An 8492-nucleotide genomic window follows, 5' to 3' on the forward strand; every position below is an offset into this window, starting at 1 on the left:
TCCAGCGATAGTGTAGTCTAATTCCTTTAAAAGGGAATCCGAATTTGTTAATTTTCTGCAATATCACTTCGGTGGAAGCGGACGTTAAATAAAGCTATTTCACGTACAAAGACCTACAATAAAATCCAGGTGGATTGGGAAAAATATTCATGTATTTTCTTGATGAAGAGTAGCTATTTCAAATTGTAAATGCCCAGTCATCTTAGACAAATAATAATTCCAATTTCAAATCAGTTGTATTTATTCAAATCATACCATGAAAAATTGTATTTTTCCACTTGCATAATAATAAAAACTTGACTTTTATTATTTTATTTCTTCAGGCCAAGAGCATGGAAAATTGGTAATTGCCTTGTATCACTGCTAACTATAAATCACAGGGAGCCTTGGGCAGAAATGATAATATGGTTCTCAGATATGTTACTGTGTACAGACTGAACAGAAAATATTTATACACTTGCTATTACAGTACTGGCCAAATTAATAGCAATTTTTTCTAAAAACGTTGCAGAAGTAACTCACTAAAATTGAAGTATGAATAAAATCATACACCGTGAATATATTGAACTGAATATTCTTACACATAACCATAGGCGTACGGGGAAATTTTTGACTGGGGGGCGGTGGTGGTTGGTGCCCCAAAAATGTAGTTAGGTTCTTAGTATGTTACATAATAATAATAAATTCGCTGTTAAATTGGACACATTCAAGAACACAATATTTTTTTATACAACTTTTACAAAGTACAATTGTGTGCCCAAATTTTCCCAGCATTTGGTTCCCAAAATGGGGGGGGGGGGGCGCCGCCCCCAGCCCCCCCCCCCCCCCCAGCTCGTACGCCTATGCACATAACCATATTGACATCTACTTCACATTGCATGGTTGGTCGACGCAACGCCGTGTATAGATAAAGTTGCGACAACTGTGAAGCCAGGAATTTCATATGACGTCATGCAAACTTATTATCTATTTATATGACCTATTATATTGTTGGATGTCATAGATTTCAGCGAATAAGTGTTTATAGGACATAAAACATACATTTTTTAAACGAAAAGTATAGCTGAACATACTATTATTAGTATTATACAACAAGAAGCGCACATTATTGTTATATAGCCTTATTCTATAAGAAAAATCAAAATAAAAGATACACTAGATAAAAGTACTATTAAACCAGGGGCGGATCTAGGAATTTTGAAAAGGGGGGGGGGGCTGCAAAATGAAGGCATTGACCGCGGAGACGGGGCTTGCCGCTGAGGGGGGGGGGGGGGTCCCCAAGAAAATTATCCGTCATTTCCTTGCATCTGTAGCCATTCCAAGAGCTATTTCCCAGACTGGTGTGTTTGAGTCGATGGTTCGAGTCATTTGGGATCCCTACAACGGGTTGGGAACTGACATATTTGAGTCTGAGAAAAGGCACTTTCAGCCGTAAAAATGGGCACTGTTGAAAATTAGGGGGAGGGGCGCCCCCCGCGCCCCCCATTGAATCCGCCTCTGATTAAACATATTTAACTTGCATTCGCTTTTAAAGGAGCTAAATCGCTAATATTTGGGAACTAGAAATTGTCACAAATGGGTCGCACTAACCTTGATGTTCACAAATACGTAAGACGATATGAACATCAACTAAAAAGATATGTAATGTGATTCAGCTGCAAGGTGATATATGCATATATGCAGCATAGATAATTAAAACTTCTATTCAAGTTAAACCAACTGTATCTATTTATGTCTTACGTCGAGCTGAATACATTTTATGATTTATTGTCATTAAAACATCTATTGGTGGTTAACAGTGTGTAACTAAAAACTAAAATTGGATCTTATTATTGCCAATGATATAATGTACCTTGAATTTTTTATCACGAAGTCTATCGCATCCAGATATTTAAAGCGCGTTTACAATATATTCATTTTTTTTGTATCGTAAAATTCATCTTCATTTGACGAACTACACCCAAACTACAGTCAGTGTAAACACGGTTTGGAGACTGTATCTGAACTACAGGGTACATCGAACTACAGTGTACATCATGCTTAAGAGACACTATCTAATATCCAACAGGAAAAATGACGATTAATTTAATATCCGCCAATTGGTGTTGCTGCTATTTTGTATTTTCAAAATTTATCTTCAAATTCAGAGACATCGGAAACCATATAAAGGACATTGCAAAAGTCATATCTTACGTATCTTAAGAGATGCCCTTTTAGTCTACCAAATTTATGTTTTTTTTGTTAAATTGCCTTATACATGTATTACCAAATTCGGTAGCCCTTTTAAAAGAAATGCCCGGCACCATGGAAAATACATTTCTTTAATTGATGTTTGTCAAATTCGATTTCCGCACATTTCGCGTACATAACCACGATATAATGGTCGAATATTACGTACATCAGATAAACTATTTTTAAAGCCCAAAACTATTCAACTAGTCTCTTTTAGTTATCAAGCACCTGTTTTATGGGATAATCTACCATTTAGTTTAAGATGTTATACATCTCTATATTCTTTTAAAAAACAACTTAAATCACATTTATTTAATGAGGCTTTTAACTGACTCTGTATACAATTGTTAACATGTCCATAATCTTGTTGTTTATTTATGATTACATTGTCACTTTGTAAAGTGCCCCTGAACATGTTTTATGAAAGGGCGCGCTATAAATATGCTGTAATAATAATAATAATAATAATATTACCAAATTTGGCGGCCATTATGAAAGAAACGCCCGGCACCATATAACAAATACTTCTTTTTTTTAATTTGACGTTTGTCAAATTCGATTTTTCGGCACATTTCGCTTGCATAACCACTCTGTGTTTGAGGAATTTAAAAAGAAATCATGAATAATCCAACGAGTAAATAGTAAAACACACTGATTACGAGATATCGCTCTCAGAAAATTCCCCGATGTTGGGTATGATTTTGTTTGATATATTTATCACTGAACCAAACTGCATTGGTTTCTTTTGCATTTTTTTTTAGGGTAAAACGTTATATTATCCCTCAACGCCTAATACTGCAATAAAAAAACAAATTTTGGTATGTAAACCTGTATGAAGCCATGACGTCATAGCTTTTATGGCGTCATAATTGGGACCCAAAATGGCGCCTGGAAATGAGTTGTCGTAACTTTCCCACAGTCTACTCACTCATGTGCTCATCGTTGTATACCAACTATCGTTGAAAAAATCAATTTACGTCGATTTATGAACATTTTAAAAGCCGTAGTTCGATTCGGCGCCCAAGAAAAGATATAAATCTACACCAAAAACATGGCAATCAATCAAGTTGAAGCGTTTTGGCGTAAAACATCTGTTTAGGCGAGATGACGTGTTTTTGGTGTACATGAGTAAGCAATAATGCTACCTGACTAAAATACCCCCCCCCCCCCCTTGCATTCGCATGTAGTCATACATATGAGTCTCAAAATAATATAATATATTGTTAAATTATGCTCTTTTCAACTCTATACCCATGACTGGTGTACCAAGTTAAATCCACATCAAAACCCCATTTGTCGATAAGTGTATTTATAATAATCACTTGAACATCCTTGGAGAATTATATCTATTTAGTGAATATTAATACCAAAGAAAGAAAACAACTCTAAATTCTGAATATAAAGTCATCAAATTCTTTTACAGATCTTATTGTGGAAACCCAAAAGTTATATGTCACCATTGCCTTTTTAATCACATTTTTGTTTTTAATGTCAAATACCAAACCATCTCTAATATTGTTTCATTATATAGAATGCAGTGTAATCCTAAACACTAAAGATTTGGCCTGAAAATTTGAAATAATATAGAGGGATCATCAATAATTAATAGTAACATTCGATAATTATAAAAATGTATTATTGTAGGATGAAATCAACCTTTATTTTTAAACATTTAGTGAACATTTCGAATGTTAATGCCTCTTTTATATAAAATGGTTTTATTAATTAATCAATTTTTGTTTTACAAATTTTTAATTTTCTCCATTTTGTTTGATTTTTATGCTATATTTATTTTATCTATCTATAATTATTTGCCTGTGCTTTATCTATTAGTTCCCATTTATATATTGTAGAAAATTTTGAATTCCTAATCTGTTAAAGGGACTATTTTTTCTTAAAAGTATTTCAATTTAGTGCATTATTAATGTCTTTAGTGCTTGGTTTGGTTGATATTAAATTTAGATATATTTAAAATATATGTTTTGGGACCATGGGGTAGGGATATTGTGAACATATATATTATATTCTCAGTTCTTTTTAAGGTTAATTGTAAAAAAAAGTTAAATAGCTTTTTTTTAGGGGTGGGGGGATATTGTTATTATTGAACAGAATTTTATTAGTATTGAAATTAACTTTTTTGATTAATATTCCAAATGTCTCGGTGCTTTATTTTTCAATTTAAATAGCTACTTTTTATTTAATAATTGGGAATGGGGGGTGGGTATTTTTTCATTGTATAACACAATTTTATTAGTATTGGAATTAACTTTGTTTATTAACCTTCGAGATGTCTGTATTGGTATTAATTAGGCATTAATTTATTTTTTCATATCATTTATTGAATAAATAATAGTTTAACAAACAAAATTATTATGTCATTTATCAATAATTACAGTTTAAACAGAACGAATGGAAGTGGTTGCATTCGAAAGGTTGTTATACTGGATATAAATTGGTAAAATACAACACAAGTTTTTGTTATACACAAGTTTGTACGAAACAACACGAGTTTCAGAAATTTCAACACAAGTTTCAGAAATTTCAACACAAGTTTCAGAAATTTCAATACAAGTTTCAGAAATTTCAACACAAGTTTCAGAAATTTCAACACAAACAAGTTTCAGAAATTTCAACACAAATAATGTGTAGATTTTCACACAAGTTTTGTGTTGTTTCAACATTTAACACAAGTTTTGTGTTGTTTCAACATTTAACACAAGTTTTGTGTTGTTTCAACATTTAACACAAGTTTTGTGTTGTTTCAACATTTAACACAAGTTTTGTGTTGTTTCAACATTTAACACAAGATTGTGTTGTTAAATAGAGACACCTAACTTGTGTTGAAAATAACACAAGTTTGTGTTGTTTCAACACAAGTTTTTTTTTCAGTGTAGTATTATGTTCTTGCCTAACCCGAGTGTTCCAGTATTTATACTAAACCAAACGATGCCGCTCCCAACGGTACAGTTAATGATAAAGCAATTAAAAAAATAAAACGAACGTAATTTCTAAATCTGCTGTTATAACCAAAAAGCTAAATATTACTGCTATTCAAAATCGTCAACAATAGATTTCTTACGGCTGTAATAGCTGTTGATAGATGTGTAGAGATTGCACGTGCGATGGCTATTTATAGTCTCATAGACTCTACATGTAGTGCTGAGTATTATCGCACTGCGTGATTAACCAGAAATCACATCGGGACAAGCCGCACATTCGTCGTGCCGAGTTCAACTTTCTCTAGGGAACATTTTCGCTGCACGTGGCATCTAACAATGTTTAGGCTTTCACAGAGACTGACATCCAACCGTTTAGCAGTAAAAAGTTGCCCAGTAAAATTGACTGGGGGGGGGGGGTCGATTCTTTTTCGACAAGGATTAAATATACTAATGCCCAAAAGAAAGTATACACACAAAGTTTTGTTTCGATTAAAAACATTTGATGAAACATTACTGAGTTTGTCTCTTGCGTCCAAACTCAACATTTCTAAGCAAAAAAAAGCGAAACAAATTTGCATTGTACCCAAATGCCAGATATATACAATGGAAACCGACTTTGGTTGATGCAACACGAAATGCACAGTGTATACTTTCTTTTGGACATTAGTTTAGCACGGTTCCTGAACGTACAGGGCGCATGTAATGAGACCTACGTTCAGAGCTGAACTAGGCCTAATTGAGTTAAAGACTTAAATTGCCTCATTTAAACTTTAATATTTACTAGCAGGATACCCGGCTTCGCTCGGGGGTCATACCTCCGAAACCGGAAGTGGTAGACTAACGCCATCTGGCCTATGTTACTCCCCGGTCCGAGCTACCCCTATACCCCAAATTTCAGAGTCGGGGCAGACCTAGTATAGCCGCCAACCCCGAACAGACCGGCTTCGCCCGGGGGTCATAACTCCGAAACCAGAAGTTGTAGACTAACGCCACCTGGTCTATGTTACTCCCCGGTCCGAGCTACCCCTATACGCCAAATTTCAGACTCGGGGCAGATGTAGCCGCCAACCCCGAACAGACAGACTTCGCTCGGGGGTCATAACTCCGAAACCAGAAGTTGTAGACTAACGCCACCTGGCCTATGTTACTCCCCGGTCCGAGCTACCCCTATACCCCAAATTTCAGACTCGGGGCAGATTTAGCCGCCAACCCCGAACAGACAGACTTCGCTCGGGGGTCATAACTCCGAAACCGGAAGTGGTAGACTAACGCCACCTGGCCTATGTTACTCCCCGGTCCGAGCTACCCCTATACCCCAAATTTCAGACTCGGGGCAGACCTAGTGTAGCCGCCAACCCCGAACAGACCGGTTTCGCTCGGGGGTCATAACTCCGAAACCGAAAGTGGTAGACTAACGCCACCTGGCCTATGTTACTCCCCGGTCCGAGCTACCCCTATACCCCAAATTTCAGACTCGGGGCATACCTAGTGTAGCCGCCAACCCCGAACAGACAGACAGACAGACAGACGACAGTCACAAATATTAGTATAGATAGATAGATATTTGGACGGTGTTGTGCAAATGTGTTCTAACCCTCAAATTTCCAAAAATCGTTTTAGTACATGTTTCGATTAAAGAATTCGTGACGATTGATATGCAATATTGTTCTAACTGATATCTATTAATAGAGCAAAGTTATTTATAGATTGTTTAATAGAACATCATTACAAAATACTCTGGCTCCTTTTGCTTATTAAACAAGTCTGATGTAAGTGGGTTAGATCACTGTTATTTCTGAAAATGCATTTTGCATAACAAAGCTATGTGTGGGTTAGATCAGTCTTCTGGTAATTATGTTGATGGTTAAATCTTTCTCTTCACACTGTCCATTTTCGGTTTAGGGTATTGAAACACAATTTTCTTCCCAATGATTCCGACTTTGGTGATTTAAAATGCGCATTGAAGCGCCAGCAGTGCCTTTTTACTTCTGGTGACTACATGCTGGCTGGTAATAGAGAGGTGTACCCCCTTCACACATACACCTAAACCTTGCTTTAACTTCAAAAATCAGGCAGATCCCCGATGGAAAAGAATGCGTGTTAACAGCGTACAGAGAGCGGGGTAGAACGCCTATGGTGGCACTCTTAGTACGTTGACAAAAATCTCATCAAGCTCCCTTCGTATAGTCTCCTTCAGACAAAACAAAGTCCTCGCTATGCCCCCGCCCCCAACCCATCCCCTCTCTCCACATCCCGCTCTTCTCTCAGTATATGCTTCGCTTCCACTACATTGTCCCCGCTTTCACTGCCTCTCGATACAATGCTCACAAAGATCTCGCCACGTCCATGCCACTTTCATACACGATCTGGCAGATTTTTTTTTTTAGGTCGTAGCGAAGTCGTGATTTATGTGTGAAGTTAGGTTATTTTTTAGATCTCCTAATATGAGGCTCAGTATCTGTCCTACAGACCAATGATCCACTAATCATTGTGAAAGCATTATAACAGCGTATCAATGATGGGGCTGGAGCGTCGTGTTGAGAGCGGTGGGGACGTTGCTGTGCGGCGAAAATTGTGTGTGCCAAGAGCGTAGCGGGGGCATTGTGTACGCGTAGTGAGAACATGAAAATGCCTTCTCACTTAAAAGAGTTTTCCCGCATTTCACCACAACCTCACCACACTCTATTTAATTTTTGTGCGAAGGATATATCCAAAATTTGGAGCACACTATTCCTGGTGATAGCACACAGTTTTATACTGGCTTTGATTGTGACAAAAATTTAAGAAAAGACATTGATAGCTTTAATGGAATCATAGACTTTGAATTGGAGTTTAGTGATGAATAATTAGTTTAATCAATTGTATCATTTTGGGGCAAAATTACGCAAATTACGATTATTTTGGTTGGAAGTTACGCAAAAATGACCTAATCACATTTCATGCGTTACCATGGTTACTATTCCATATTCAACTATTATTTTAGTACATTTTAGTCCTATATTGTATTTCATGATGTCAAAGTGACAAAAGTTTTCTGGGACTTTGAATTTTTTTCTTTATTGGAATGGGTTCTATTTTCTATTTTCGGTGTTTTCTCAAAACTTCAAATTTGGGGTTAAATCACATTTGCATAACACCGTCCATTTGTCAGTAGGACCCTATGTCACACAAATATTTTGTCTCGATTATTTCGATGTGTTTTACTTTTCAATATAGTTATACTGCCCCTATAGAATATCCCTTTGGGTTTGAAACTTGATTATCAGCAATATAGTTAACTTTTCCAATTGTAGTATTTTAGTAAATTTATATTTTTTTCAG

Source organism: Patella vulgata, chromosome 2 (assembly GCF_932274485.2).
Source record: "Patella vulgata chromosome 2, xgPatVulg1.2, whole genome shotgun sequence".
In the NCBI taxonomy this organism is placed as follows: Eukaryota; Metazoa; Mollusca; class Gastropoda; family Patellidae; genus Patella; species Patella vulgata.